The sequence below is a fragment of the Sciurus carolinensis genome, chromosome 6 (assembly GCF_902686445.1).
Source record: "Sciurus carolinensis chromosome 6, mSciCar1.2, whole genome shotgun sequence".
Lineage (NCBI taxonomy): Eukaryota > Metazoa > Chordata > Mammalia > Rodentia > Sciuridae > Sciurus > Sciurus carolinensis.
The window spans coordinates 58,929,076-58,945,401 of NC_062218.1; the positions used below are offsets into that span (position 1 = coordinate 58,929,076).

General features: G+C 33.7%; 1 protein-coding gene across 10 annotated transcripts in view; it reads right to left on the minus strand.

Annotated features, from left to right (window-relative positions):
- Polk (DNA polymerase kappa) overlaps positions 1-16,326 on the minus strand; it is a 151,130-nt gene that overhangs the window by 129,211 nt on the left and 5,593 nt on the right. For 9 of the 10 annotated variants that reach the window (XM_047555708.1, XM_047555705.1, XM_047555703.1 and 6 more), the window contains one exon: positions 2,436-2,623. The exons of the other annotated variant lie outside the window; for it this stretch is intronic. The gene's annotated coding sequence lies outside the window, so the exon portion shown is untranslated. The remainder of the gene's footprint in view (positions 1-2,435; positions 2,624-16,326) is intronic. 10 annotated transcript variants of the gene reach the window in all.

Genomic DNA, 16,326 nt, shown 5'->3' on the forward strand with positions numbered 1-16,326 from the left:
ATCTAGTATAAAACTTCAGATTTTTTTATTGTTCAGTTTTAAATATAATGATATTGCTCTAAAATTAAGAGTATTTTTCAAATTAATATATCTTTCTTAAAAATATTTTTTAGTTGTAGATGGACACAATACCTTTATTTTATTTACTTATTTATTTTATGTGGTGCTGAGAATTGAACCCAGGGCCTCACACATGCTAGGCAACTGCTCTACCACTGAGTTACAACCCCAATCCCAAGTAAATACATCTTAGATGACAGACTTTTTAAAAAGTTCTTTTCATTTTCACTTATTGTAAAAATAGTTTTCAAAGCTCAAAAGTTATAAATTATAACCCAAGACTTTAACAGATAATTATTTTTCTATATTCCTTTCTAATTATTTATATACATATAAATGAACACATGTATTGAAATCACATGCCAACAAGTTTTACATGATGAGAATGAAAGCACAGATGCAACTTTTCATTTTTAGCTTCCACCTTCAGAGTGAGGCCTACGCATACAGGAACCACACATATATTCTCTTCCACTGTCTTTTCCCCTCTTTTTCTGTTCATTTAGCTGGTTCTAATGAAGAAGAATGGGACAGTCAAAACATCAACACTACTTCATTATATGGACATAAAATTCAGTCTTAGGGAACAATAAGTTGAAACTATCTTTAGCACAAAAAGAAGACTATTCTGAAACACAATATCAATTCAAAATTCTCTAAAGCACAGAGTATATATTTCAATTTTGATGATGAGCTTAATACTTTATAACACAAAAGGTAGGCTGAGAGGTTCTTTCCTTACTAGATCATAGCAGCAAAAATACTTGTCCTTGTAAATGTAATGATGAACAGACCAATTGTTTCAGTTGAGCTATGTGATAAAGGGTGCAAATCTTTTTTTTTTTTAATGATAACATGCGCTAATCTTAAGGGATAGTTGATACATATGTCCTTGGAGAGAAGAAACACATTCTTCTGCAGTACCTTTTTGGTTACTATTCTACAATCTAGAATTTTATTATTTTAATATAAAATTACAAAAGAAGTCAGGATAATAGTTTAGGGTTACATTATTGAACTAGGATTATCTATTTATTACTATACTACATTCTATATTATTGAAAGGCAAATACCTAATAACATCAGAAAGTTATATAAGGTATTATTTTCCTGTCACAAAAAGATGATCCCTTCAAAGACCCCTTTGCTAAATTGTTTCTAAGTTTCTTCTGAATCATAAACTTGATAATGTTTTTTTTTTTTTTTTTTTTGGCAGTGCTGGGGATTGAACTCAGGGCCTCACACATGCTAGGCACACCCCAGTGAGCCATATTGTTTCCTTTTTCAATGGGGGCGGGGTCACGGGATTGAACTCAGGGGCACTCAACTACTGAGCCATATTCCCAGTCTTTTTGTGTATTTTATTTAGAGACAGGGTGTCACTGAGTTACTTACTGAGTTTCTCATTTTGGCTGAAGCTGGCTTTGAACTCACGATTCTCCTGCCTTCTTTCTTTTTCTTTTCTTTTTTCTTATTTATTCTCCCCTTCATATTTCTTAGCTTCTTAGATATTTTCCATTTTTTGTTTCTGTGTTGTATTCTAGATGTATCTAGATATGTCTGAACAAATTACTGTTGGCTCTGCCCTTATGCAGTTCTAAGTTTTCTTAAAGTGTTAATAGTCTATGGCAGGGGTTTAAAACACTTTAGCAACATAACTCTTTTCCCATGAAATTTTAGGGGAAAACCTCAAAACTTTCCCTTAAATTTCTGTTCTACTAACATGCAGTTCTATAATTTCTTCATGTATATTCTATCACTAAGGTAAAAGAATGGGTAAACTACAGAAAAGGGAAAGTTCATAATAATCTTCCTTTCTTTGGAAAAATTTCCTCCAAATTTCTAGGAAATAACCATATGAACATAGATATATATGTTGAAATTGTTACTATGCAAAGCCTCCACTAACAACTTACACAAAAAAATGACAGTTGCTCACTATTGATGAATTTGAACAAATGGTTTTCACAAAAAGGCTCTGAGAATCATTGTTTTTTTCCTAATCATATCATACATGCCTAAAACCTAGAAACGAAAAAATTAAGTTCCTTAACTTCTTGCTTCAAAATCTTTGCCTAAGAGTTCCAACATTATAACATCATTTTAAATGACTGTGTCATATTACAGTGTATGGCTGGAACATATCTTAACAGCTCCCTAAGGACATCAGTCAGGTTACTTCCAAATTTCCCATTAGTAAAAAAAAAAAAAAAGCTGGCATGATTATCTATGTTCATAAACTCTTAGGAACTATCCCATCAGACAGATAACTTTAAAACAATGGACAAAAGGAATATTATCAGGTTTCTGCCCAGTAAAATCTTAACATGAAAAAAGGAAACACATGGAAATCTTATAACAATTGATCTACTTACCTTCTTTTCTACCTGATATTCTACTTCTCTATTTCTTTCCCAAAAAATTTTGTGGTAGCTTATAAAAAGAATTCAAGATTAAGTGAAGTGAGCCAGGAATGGTGGTGCATGCCTGTAATCCCAGCAACTCGGGAGACTGAGGCAGGAGGATTGCAAGTTGAGGACAGCTTCAGCAACTTAGCCAGATCCTGACCAAAATAAAAAACAGTAAGGACTGGGGATGTAGTTCAGCAGTAAAGAACCCCTGGGTTCAATCCCCAGTACCCCCCAGCAAAAGTTTAAAAATGTAAAAGAAAATAGATTTATATACACTTCATTTCCTATTCCTAAAGTACCAAAATAGCTGCTTTTTGCTCTATAAAGTATAGCTATTCCACATGTTTAGACAGATGTTTGTTGACAACACTGACTCTTCTCCAAGATCCAAAGAAAGAATAACAGCCAAGTAAACTCTGTATTCCTCAAAAATTTTAATCCCAGATTGGTTTCAGCTGGGTTAAAACACTCACTCAACCCTAAAGCATTTAAGGGAGGTACTTGGGATAGACACAGTTCCTACAATTGAACCTAGCTGTTTGAACTGTTTATCTCTTCCTTTGAAGAACTGAGCTATGGAACTGGGGTTGTGGTTCAATGGTAGAGCACTTGCCTGGCATGTGTGATGGCCCCGGGTTCAATCCTCAGCACCACGTAAAAAGAGAAATAAATAAAATAAAGGTATGGTCCACTTACAACTAAAAAAATAAATAAATAAATAAACTGAAAAGAACTGAGCTAATCAGTTTCCTGTATTTTCCGATGAACACTTTCCTCAAGTCCTGCTTCCTCATTTACCCATTAAGATTTGTTTTTCTATTTCAGACAAGCAGCAGGACGGTCTTTCTCATCCCACTTACAACTCTTATATTATATATCATACCTTATTCTGTTTTTCAAATAACCTCTCTTACTAAGGAAGAGGAAAAAAGGTCTTTAAAGGCTTCAAAATTTCCTGTATCTTTTTTCAAAATAACCTATGAAATCTGTTTGAACTGTGGACCTCTTTAACTTAATCTTAACCAAAAAATAGTTTGGGTTCTTACTGCACAAAAAATCAGCAATAATCCCTAGACAGAATCACTCTTTTTTGTTGGAAGGTTTTTGTCTCCAGAATTAACACAGGCATTTCTTCATTTCACATATCTTCTCAGGTGTCTGCCTGATAGCTAAAATAAATATTACTATACATCAGCCATGATCTCCTTGAATCACTTTAGTCTTGGATAATTCTCTCAGATTGTGTTTTAGATAATGTGGTTCTACTGTGAATTGCTTGCTACAGCAAGATCTACATAATAGCTTTTCTTATGTTGAAACCTGAAAAATTCTTTTTAATATTTTAGGTATTTCTAACTAACTAAAATGGTTTATTTAGATATTGTAATGGGCACAATATTACATCTTTTATATGTGACATTATTTTCTATTCTAAAAAAATTTCACTAGACTTAGCAAAGATATTAAGATGTGCTTTGATTTTTAAGATAAGAAATACCTCATTTGGGCAAATTATTATTATTTTGGCATGAATTACAATAGCTAACCCTTTAATGTGGGACAGGAAAAGGAAATAGTTCAGGTTCAGTTGTGAAAAAGGAAGGAATGTGGTTTAATAACCCTCAATATACCCCAAGATCTATAAGGCCTAATTTTAATGCTTGAGTTTCTTCTTTGAACAACTTTATTTGTAAGCATTGATAATTCAAATCTTATTCTTAGAAGTCTTCCAAAAAACAGAAAAAGTACTCATTTTTTAACAATAAAATTCCTTTCATTTTGTGATTACTGGATGATCTACCTGATCCCTTTAGAAATTGAAGACATACATAATGATATCTTAGGGGTTTTAATTTTCTATATCTTGAGTATTTTCCTATTTCATTATCCTTAGAATTATTTAAGCACTGGTCATCAATTACTTTTTAGCAGCTATCCCCAAAATAAATTTAAAAAATAGAATATTGTGATCACCTAGAAAGATAATCCAGTAGGGAACATAAGTCATGATTATATCATCCTTCAGTTTTTATGTTTTATTGCTCACAGTATCATGTTTTTGAAAATCATTTTTTTGTAGCTTTCACTGTACACATTTCAGTGTTCTAAATTTTTTCACTTTATATCTATAATGTCAAAGATATAAAACTGACCATTTTCAAAATTATTAGATAAATCAGGATGCAAAGAATAGAACTATGGATTATGACAAAATTTATCAGAGAAATAAAATCTCAGACTATGAATTCTCAAATGATTCAGGGATGATATTTCTCAAACTCAAGAATAAATGAGTGAACAACTGATTTTAGGGACAAAGAGGAAATATGGCATTCCCATTCAGTTAGTCTTCCAACAGGAAGGACTTCATTATGGTGTGTTTTTGCAAAGGAATGCAGAGCATTGCATTTGGCTAAAAGGATGCTGTATGACAGTATTCTTGCATCCTTGATTATATTTGTGCACTAAGTTACTTGATATGGTTGGTTTATAAGTGAACAGTGCTTAAGGAAGATTTATACACAAAGGGAACAGGAAAGAAACTGATAGTGCGGAAATGAGAAATTTACCAGACTTATAATTTTAACCAGTGTTCATAAAAATACAAATGAAATGTTTCACAATCAGGATGAGGATGGGAGGAACATGGTTGTTTTTTCTTCTTAACAAGATCATGAAATGTCAAGATTTTCAATGTAGTTGGATTTTGATGACAAGCACAAGGAACCAGAATAAGTTAAAATCTATTAAAGATACATATGAGATCTGGAATCCTTATTTATAGGTTCAAACATAAGATACAATGGACAGCTTGTTGCTTTCAAAGGACATCATCCATTTCAGGAAAATACAGTTAACAAAAATCTGGGTCTGCTATGTTTCAAATGTATTACAATTTATAATAAAGTTGTTTTTTCACCATAGTATTCTTACTTCTCCTGATTATTCATAAAATGACTCAAAATATAAAAAGATAAAATGATGGTAAATGCCAATGACTATTTTTTTTATATACTAAGTGTTAAATCAACACAGCAAGGCGTGGTGGTACACACTTGTAATTCTACTGACTTGGGAGGCTAAGGTAGGAGGATCACAAGTTTGAGGTAAGCCTCAACAAGTGAGTGAGACCCTGTCTCAAAATAAAAATAAAAAGGGCTGAGGATGTGGTTCAATGGTTAAGCACCTCTGAGTTCAATCCCTAGTTCCAAAAAAAAAAAAAAAAAAAAATCAATGAGCTATTCCTTTATCAACATAAGATAAGAAGATAATTCCAGCAGGTACCAGAGGTCATTTAAATTTTTTATGGGTAATCAGAACACAGACTTGCTTTTAGTACACATTAGCAAGAAAAATATATAAACTAGCTACATAATATGCTATTATAGCTTAGAAAGGTCTATGTGGGGAAAAAACAGTATGTGAATGAATTTTCTTTTAAGGAACCTGTCAAACTAAAAACAAACAAAAAAACCTGATACAATCTGGCTGACAGAAGCTGAGATGTTTAATCATTTTAAATAATTGAGGATAATAGCTTTTTGTCTTTTTTTTTCTTAAATCTAATATTAATTCTAAAGATTTTTTTAAACTAATATATCCCCAGCCTACAGATGTAATAACAGTACACAAAACAAGTTTCTAACGGTCAAAGTCTGAGATAAAGTATTCACTAGATATGACCTTTGACAACTTACTTTAACTTCCTTGAACTTTAATTTCCTTATAAGTAAAATAAGAAAATTATCCATCGATAGGAATATTTTTACAAAGAGTGAATAATTAATGACCCTAAAACAGTGTCTGACATTGGATCCTCCTAACAAATAATACATTCTCCTTACAGAAACCTATGACAGAATTGATTCTTTGGTCTTTTGTTAATTGTAATTGTGCTAGTGAATCTTCCCCCTGAAGGTTCCTTTCAATCATCAACCAACTTATTGCACTCACCAATAAAGATTTACCTAAAACCTATGTGATAGGCAAATTTTAAATTTGATCTTTAATAATAATCATATCATATCATATCAGCACTTTAGTACACCTTATAGTCAGAATTCTGAGACAGTAAATATTAGAAAGTAGTAAATTTATGGAAGACAATGGTATATATTTCATTTTTATAGTACTTGTCAGGAATATCAAATAGCAAGTCTTAATAAACATCTTAAATGGGCATAAAGACAAAACTGTATTTCTACAAACTATGTAACCATAGTAACATTTATGTTCTATAAAAATATTTTTAAGCTTGTTTGACTAACAAGAGGATCTGAAATTAGAATAAAGTGAAACAATGAATGGACTAGGGACCAAAACAGAGCAAAACATATTTACAAATAAGTATCATATGGATTCTACCAATACCTAAGAATACCACACTGCTCAACAAAATAACACATTCTCATAGGGGCTATTTGGTTCAGGGTTGCATATTGTCTGAACTGGGAACTGCTAATATTGATCTCCCCCTTAAAGAAAAAAATCTGAAAACCTGCAGGGTCACTGTAAGCCTATAGGGGGGAAACTGCAATATCCCAGATCTGCATTGCTAGAGGAAAGATACATGAATGAACAACATGAAAAAACAAGGGAAGAAAATGATCCAAACAAAGATTCTATATTAATAGAATCCAATGACAGTATGGTAGAAGAAAAGTCAGAAAAGGAGTTCAGATTATACATAACTAAAATGATTCATGAAGCAAAGGATAGGATAAAGAGAGCAAATGCAGGCAATGAATGATCACTCCAATAAGCAGCTGAAAGAGCAACTGCAGGAAGCAAAAGATCATTTCAACAAAGAGAGAGAGATTCTCAAAAAAAAAAAAAAAAAAAAATCCAAATGGAAATCTTGAAATGAAGGAAACAATAACCAAACAAAAACTGAGTGGAAAGCATCACCAACAGACTAGACCACTTGGAAGATGGAACCTCAGACATTGAGACAAAATATTTAATCTTGAAAATAAGTTGCCCAAACAGAGAAGATGGTAAGAAATCATGAACAGAACCTCCAAGAACTATGGGACATCATGAAAAGAACAAATTTAAGAATTATTGGGATTGAGGAAGGTGCAGAGATACAAACCAAAGGAATGAACAACCTATTCAATGAAATAATATCAGAAAATTTCCCAAACCTGAAGAACAAAATGGAAAATCAAATGTAAGAGGCTTACAGAACACCAAATGCACAAAATCACAACAGATCCACACCAAGGCACATTATAATGAAAATGCCTAACATACAAAATAAAGATAGGATTTTGAAGGCTGCAAGAGAAAAGCATCAGATTACATAGAGGGGGAACCAATACTGATATCAGCAGATTTTTCAGCCCAGACTCTAAAGCTATAAGGGCCTGGAACAACATATTTGAAGCTCTCAAAGAACACGGTTGCCAACCAAGAATCCTATACCCAACAAAACTAACCTTCAGATTTGAAGATGAATAAAATCCTTCCATGATAAACAAAAGTTGAAAGAATTTACAAATAGAAAGCCTGCGCTACAAATATTCTCAACAAATATTCCATGAGGAGGAAATGAAACAACAATGTAGGTCAGCAAAGGGAGGAACTACCTTAAAGGAAAAACTATTCAAAGGAGAAACCAAGGCAAGTTAAACCAAAAATAAGCCCAAATGACGGGGAATACAAATCATATCTCAATAATAACCCTGAACGTTAATGGCCTAAACTCATCAATCAAAAGACATAGACTGGCAGAATGGATGAAAAAGAAAGACCCAAAAATATGCTGCCTTCAAGAGACTCATCTAATAGAAAAAGACATCCACAGTCTAAAGGTGAAAGGATGGGAAAAAATCTACTATGAACATGAACTCAGTAAAAAAGTGGGGGTCTCTATCCTCATTCAGATAAAGTAGACTTCAAGTCAAAGTCAGTCAGAAGAGATAAAGAAGGACATTTCATACTGCTTAAGGGAGCCATAAATCAGGAAGACATAATGATTGTAAATATTTATGCCTCAAACAATGGTGCATCCATGTACATCAACAAATCCTTCTCAATTCCAGGAATCAAAAAGACGACAACACAATAATTTTGGGTGACTTTAACAAACCACTGTCACCACTGGATAGATCTTCCAAACAAAAACTAAACAAAGAAACCATAGAACTCAATAACATAATCAATAACTTAGATTTAACAGACATATGTAGAATATTCCATTCATCATAAAGAGAATTTACTTTCTTCTCAGCAGTACATGGAACTGTCTTGAAAATAGACCATATGTTATGCCACAAAGCAGTCTTAGTAAATGCAAAAAAACAGAGACTGCCTTGTGTTCTAACAGATCATAATGGAATGAAATTAGAAATCAATGACAAAATAAAAACAGAAATTACTCCAATACCTGGAGATTAAATAATAAGCTATTGAATGAAGCATGGAAAGCATCACCAACAGACTAGACAGAAAACATCAGGGAGGAGGTAAAAAAAATTCTTAGCAGTCAATGAGAACAACGATAAAACATATAAAAATCTCTGGGACACTATGAAAGCAGTACTAAGAGGAAAATTCATTGCATGGAGCGCTTTCCAGAAAAGAATAAAAGTCCACAACTAATGACCTAACATTACAGCTCAAGCCCTAGAAAAAGAAGAACAGAACAACACCAAAAGTAGCAGAAAACAGGAAATAATTATATCAGAGCTAAAATCAATTAAATTGAAACAAAAGAAACAATTCAAAAAATTGACAAAACAAAAAGTGGTTCTTTGAAAAAGTAAACAAAATAGACAACCCCTAGCCACACTAACAAAGAGGAGAGAGAAAACTGAAATTACATAAATTCATGCTGAAAAAGGAAATATTATGACAGACACCACTGAAATACATAACATATTGGAGAAGCTACTTTGAAAATCTATATTCCAACAAAATAGAAAATATTGAAGACACTGACAAATTTCTAGAGACATATGAACCTCCCAAACTGAACCAATAGGACATACACAATTTAAACAGATCAATATCAAGCAATGAAATAGAAGAAGCCATCAAAGACCTACCAACCAAGAAAAGCCCAGGACCACACGGATTCTCAGTCGAGTTGTATAAGACCTTCAAAGAAGAACTCATTTCAATACTTCTCAAAGTATTCCAGGAAATAGAAAAGGAGGAAACCTACCAAACTCATTCTATGAAGCTAATATCACCTTCATTACCAAAACAAACAAAGACACATGGAGGAAAGAAAATTTTAGACCAATATCCTTGATGAATATAGATGCAAAAATCCTTAACAAAATCCTGGGGAAACCATATCCGAAAACATATTAAGAAGATAGTGCACTATGATCAAGTGGAGTTCATTCTGGGAATACAAGGTTGGTTCAACATCTGGAAATCAATAAATGTAATCCATCATATCAATAGACTTAAGGATAGGAAACATATAGTAATTTCAACTGACGCAGAAAAAGCGTTGGATAAAATACAACCCCCCCTTCATGCTCCGAAACACTAGAAAAAAACAGGAATAGCAGGAACATACCTCAACATTGTAAAGGCTATTTATGCTAAGCCCATGGTCAACATCATTTCTTTTTTTTTTTTTTTTTTGGGGGGTGCTGGGGAATCGAACTCAGGGCCTTGTGCTTACAAGGCAAGCACTCTACCGACTGAGCTATCTCCCCAGCCCCACAACATCATTCTTAATAGAGAAAAACTGAAAGCATTCCCTTTAAAAACTGAAACAAACAGGGATGCCTCTTTCACCACTTCTATTCAACATCATCCTTGAAACACTTGCCAGAGCAATTAGACAGACTAAAGAAATTAAAGGGATACGAATAGGAAAAGAGGAACTTAAGCTGTCACTATTTCTGATGACATGATTCTATATTTAGAGGATCCAAAAAAGTCCTCCAGAAAACTTATAGACCTCATAAATGAATTCAGCACAATAGCAGGATATAAAATCAATATGCATAAATCTAAAGCATTTTTATACATAAGCAATGAAACATCTGAAAGGGAAATGAGGAAAACACTGTGTTCGCAATAGCCTCGAAAAAAATAAAATACTTTGGAATCAATCTAACCAAATAGGTGAAAGATCTCTACAATGAAAACTACAGAACATTAAAGAAAGAAATTGAAGAAGACCTTAGAAGATGGAAAGATCTTCCATGTTCTTGGATAGGCAGCATTAATATTATCAAAATGGCCCTACTTCCAAAGCACTATACAGATTTAATGGAATTCCAATTAAAATCCCTATGACATTTCTTATAGAAACAGAAAAAGCAGTCATGAAATTCATCTGGAAGAACAAAAGACCCAGAATAGCCAAAGCGTCCTGGCAGGAAGAGTGATGCAGGAGGTATCACCATACCTGTAGTATACACACATACCTCTGTAGTATACAATACTACAAAGCAATAGTAACAAAAACGGAAGGTATTGCCACAAATAGACAGGTAGACCAATTGGTACAGAACATACCCACATAAGTACAGTTATCTCATAATAACAAAGGTGCCAAAAACATACAGTGGAGAAAAGATTAACCTCTTCAACAAACGATGCTGGCAAAACTGGAAATCCATATGCACTAAAATGAAATTAAACCTCTATCTCTCACCCTGTACAAAACTCAACTCAAAATGGATCAAGGATCTAGGAATTAGACCCGAGACCCTTCACCAAATAGAAGAAAAAGTAGGCCCAAAATCTCCATCACATTGGCTTAGGACCAGACGTCCTTAACAAAACCCCCATAGCACAAGAAATAAAAGCAAGAATCAATAAATGAGATAGATTCAAACTAAAAAGCTTTTTCTCGGCACAGGAAACCATCAATAATGTGAAAAGAGAGCCTACAGAGTGGGAGAAAATCTTTTCCACACACACTTCAGACAGAGCACTCATCTCCAAAGTTTATTAAGACCTTAAAAAACTTTACGCTACATCCAATACAAAGAACCCAATCAATAAATGGACTAAGGAAATGGGCAGACACTTCACAGAAGAAGATATGCAGGTGATCAACAAATATGGAAAAGTGCTCATCTTCCCTAGTAATTAGAGAAATGCAAATTAAAACCAACTTAAGATTTCATCTAACTCCAATTAGAATGGCTATTATCAAGAACAGAAGCAATAATAAGTGTTGGCATGGATGTGGGGGAAAAGTCACACTCATACATTGCTGGTGGAGTTGCAAATTGGTGCAGCCCTCTGGAAAGCAGTATGGAGGTTCCTCAGAAAACTTGGAATGGACCCACCATTTGACCCAGCTATCCCACTCCTCAGTTTATACCCAAAGGACTTAAATTAAATCAGCACTACAGTGATGCAGCCACATCAATGTTCATAGCAGCTCAATTCACAAAAGCTAGATTGTGGAACCAACCTAGATGCCCTTCAATTGACGAATGGATAAAGAAACTGTGGTATATATACACAATGGAATATCACTCAGTCGTAAAGAAGAATGAAATTATGGCATTTGCTGGTAAATGGATGAATTTGGAAATATGCTAAGTGAAATAGGCCAAGCCCAAAAACCAAAGGCCGAATGTTTTTTCTGATAAGTGCATGACAATATATAATGGGGGGGTGGCGGGGGGAAGAGAAGAATGAAGGAACTTGGGATGGTGTAGAGGAAAATGGGGTAGGGGGTGGGGGACAGAAAGATAGAATGAAACAGACAGTATTACATGAATGGTGTGAATCTACATTGTGTACAACCATAGAAATGAAAAGTTGTACCCCATTTGTGTACAATGAATCAAAATGCAGTCTGTAAAATTAAAAAAGATTTTACTAATAAAAAATAAAATAAAATAAAAAATAAAACTCAACATATAAAGTAGTCTCAGATACCTAAAGTCACCTTTAGGATCAAAGTAAGAATAAGGGAAGTCAGTATAGCATAATAAAATAATAATCATATTAATAAAAGAATTCATTAATTTAAATAAATGATCTCAAACAAAAGAGAAAAAGTAAGCAAGGTAAACATTAGTAGTGCCTACTTAAATATCCATCTCAATAAAAGGAATAGCCTAGCTTAATGCTACTATTAACCACTTAACATCATAATTAATTGCCCTAGTTGAAGATAAAAATATGATAGTAAGACATGGAAAAATGACATCCCCAGGTGTGGTAGCATAAGGCTATGACTCCAGCTACTTTGGAGGCAGAGGCAGGAAGATGACAAATTCAAGGCCAGCTGTGGCAATTTAAAATTGCAAAATAAAATTAAAGAAAGAGCTGGAAATGTACTCAGTGCTTGCCTAGCATGTGCAAGGACCTGGGTTCAATCCCCAGTACCACCCCCCCACACAAAAAAGTCTAGATTTGAGACCAGGATAAAGGCCAGAAAAATGGAGAAAGGATTAGGGGTTCTTGGGATACTGAGGTGGGAAAACAGGATCGAAGTAAAAACTAAAAAGTCAGGGGGCCGAGTTGTATGTAGCTCAATGGTAAAATACTTACCTAGCATGTGAGTGAGTCTGGGTTTGATCCCGAGCACTGAAAAAAAAAAAAAAAAAAAAAAAAAAAGCCATGACATATTTTCCTTCTCTAGTTCTATGAGTCAATTAAAACAGGAAGACAGGTTATGGAAGTTTCATTATAGTGTGTTTTTCTCCTAGTAATACTAGAGAAGGGGAGAACAGAGGGTAAAAAATTAATACCAGCATAAGCAAAAAGGAGAAAGAATTCTATTCATATAAAAGAAAAGAGATCATAAACTGGTGGAAAATCAATGCACTTAAAAAAATTTTATTTTGCAGTTGTAGATGGACAGAATGCCTTTATTTTATTTATTTTTATGTGGTGCTAAGGATCAAACCCAGTGCCTCACACAGGGTAGGCAAGTGCTCTTCTACTAAGCTACAGCCCCAGCCCCTACAATGCACTTTTTATGCAAGTAGTTTGGTTTTGATTTTCTTTTTCAGGACTCAGGACTTCATGCACTCTATCACTCACTGAGCTATTATTCAAGTAACTTTTAAGTCTGGCTTTCAGTGTTCTGTACAACTGGAAAAGATTGTTCTATCATTTTAAATGATAAATCCTTTAAAGTTCATTCATAGACTAGTAAGCAATTCTCTCAAGCTCACTTTATATGTGCTTGTATATTCACTTTTTGAGCACCATTACAAAAATTTTATAAGAATTCTGTATAATGTCATTAAAAATAAATTATATGCAAGTTTCTTGCAGCCCCTTACTATTTATTTAGCATACTGGAGTTTCCAACATCAGAAATAGAGGTAGATGCATTCACATTTTATATAAATGAATATACACTTTTGCAAATGTCAGTTTATAAATGCATATAACAGCACAACAATTGGAGTGTACACAATAATAAAGAATGGTTATACTAACAATACCATTTAATAAGCAATTCTTTATTAAATATATCTAAAGTCAGACGGTTATCAGGGATGAAGTTAGCTTGGTTTCATACGTATGACTGTTGTTAACTCACTCTGAACTTAAGGCAATAACCACAGCAGCAGAAACTTCAATGATTTAATGGGCATGAGAGGAACATTGGGAGAGGTTAATAGGATCTATTAGTTAAAACGGGGGAATAAAATAAAGGGTCAAGTAGTACAGGTTAAATTGGAAAAGACAAAGTTTGTAAATCATTTAAATTTCTGAACTTATTTAAGGGAACATGCCGAATGTCATATAAATGGCAACAAGTCACAAAAAGACCTACAAATTTATAATACAGTAATTTTAATATGGCAAGACTTTAAACAGTTTACTCAATAACTTTCTGGAATAGGATCAGGAAACATGGACAATTCTTTCTTCTTTAGAATTCCAAATTACTACTTTTTGAACTAAAAAAGACCTGGTCAAATAGTCTAGAGGAAGCCAGTGGAAGGATTAGAAAACAAGACTAGATAACGGGTTTTAACAATATCAGATGGTAAGAGCAAAGGTTACCTTCTTTGAATTTACAAAACACTGGTTACTATAGTTGTGTGTGTACCTTTTTAACTCAGTTTTCTTATTCTAATCTCCTTGAGAACAGGAGTGCCACTCCCCCATCTCTCTCTCTCTTTTTTAAACTTTTACTATCTTTAAAAAAATTTGATTTTGGTTGCAGATTGAACCCAGTGCCTCACACACGCTAGACAAGCGCTCTACCACTGAGCCATATTCACAGTCCCATAATTTTTATATCTTAAAATCCCACAGTAATCAATATAATACCTTACATGATGTATACTTTTTGAATTTTATAATTTGAAAGATAAGTTCTAATACATTCATCAGTTACACTGAATGTCTATGTGCTAAGTAAGCAGTGTTCTAGGGATGAAGGACCCAAAAAAAAAAAAAGTTATGGAAAAAGAATTTGAATTCTTGAGATTATGAAACTCAGACTCTAGTGGGAGAAGGTAATAATATAATATCATTTAAACATTTATCATGTCCTATTATGTCCTTGACAAGAATATCTGCATAGAGCTTGACAATGGGATTTTCATATATGCTCAATTTTTTTTTCCTTGGAACTCTCTCCTGGCCACCAGTTAGAAACAAACTATAACGAAAATAATATGCACTAGATATGCTGCCTATTGCTTCTAGTCAGGCTCCAACTCACAACAAACCCAAAACCTTTTTTTAAATTTTTGGTCCTTCACCCCTAGAACAAGGCTTGGCACATAGAAGGCATTCGTTTAACCAATGAATGTATTAGCACTTAATAAATATAAAGCCTTTATAATTGCTTACTTATTTCTTTTCTCAACATGAGGAGGAAGGGCTAAGAAGCACTACTGGGAAATATAAACAACATAGCTTTTGGAAAACAATTTGAAGTATCACACAATTATAGTCTTAATTTCAGAAGACCATTACTGAATATTCACTCCAAAAGAATTAGCCAAGTGCACAAAAATAAAGTTTGATGTCCTTCATACAGTATTTTTGTAAAACCAAAAAGTTAAAATTTGTGATTACCCAGAAAGAGGATTTTACGAAGTAAAAACAATGCACTGGGCACAGTGGTGCACGCCTGTAATGACAGCATCTCAGAAGGATGACACAGGAAGAACTCAAGTTCAAGGCCAGCGTCAGCAACTTATCAAGGCCCTGAGCAACTTAGTGAGACTCCCCAACTCCTAATAAAAATAAAAAGGGTTGGGGATGTGGCTCTGTGGTAAAGGTGAACCCCTGAGTTCAATGCTCAACACCAAACAACAATACAACAAAAACCTCTAAAACCAAAAGTAAATTCCCCAAATATCATGAAATAGATATCTACCATATTAAGTTAAAAATACAATTTGCACAGTATATAACATGCTTTGAAAAAATCAAGTATCATATTTCATTGCTTCAAGGATGCATAATTTTTCATAATTTAACATCTTTAAAATTGGGATGCCTGGTGTAATCCTTGTCAGATAGGCAGCAGTTGTGACATAATTGTCATTACCTATATGCATCAAAACATGAAGAATGGGAGTGGGACTGTAGCTCAGTGGTAAAGCACCTGCCTGGCCTGTGCAAGACCCCAGGTTTAGCACAACAACAAAACACAAAAACAAAAAAAATGTAAAACATGAAGAATGTCAGTCGCTTGGAGATAATGATGGGGCATTCTTAAGAAATATTATATCTAGTCTCTTGATAGTGAAGAGGAAAATGTAGGGAAAAACAGGGACATCAACAATTCTTGTGTTGAAATTAATATAGAAGACTCTGTATTAGAGAGGTATTAGAAACAACTAATACACATACCTAGATGGGTATATTTTGGGGGTATTTTTCCATACAAAATGATACACAGAAGAAAAATGGTCCATAATGTCACCACCCAGAT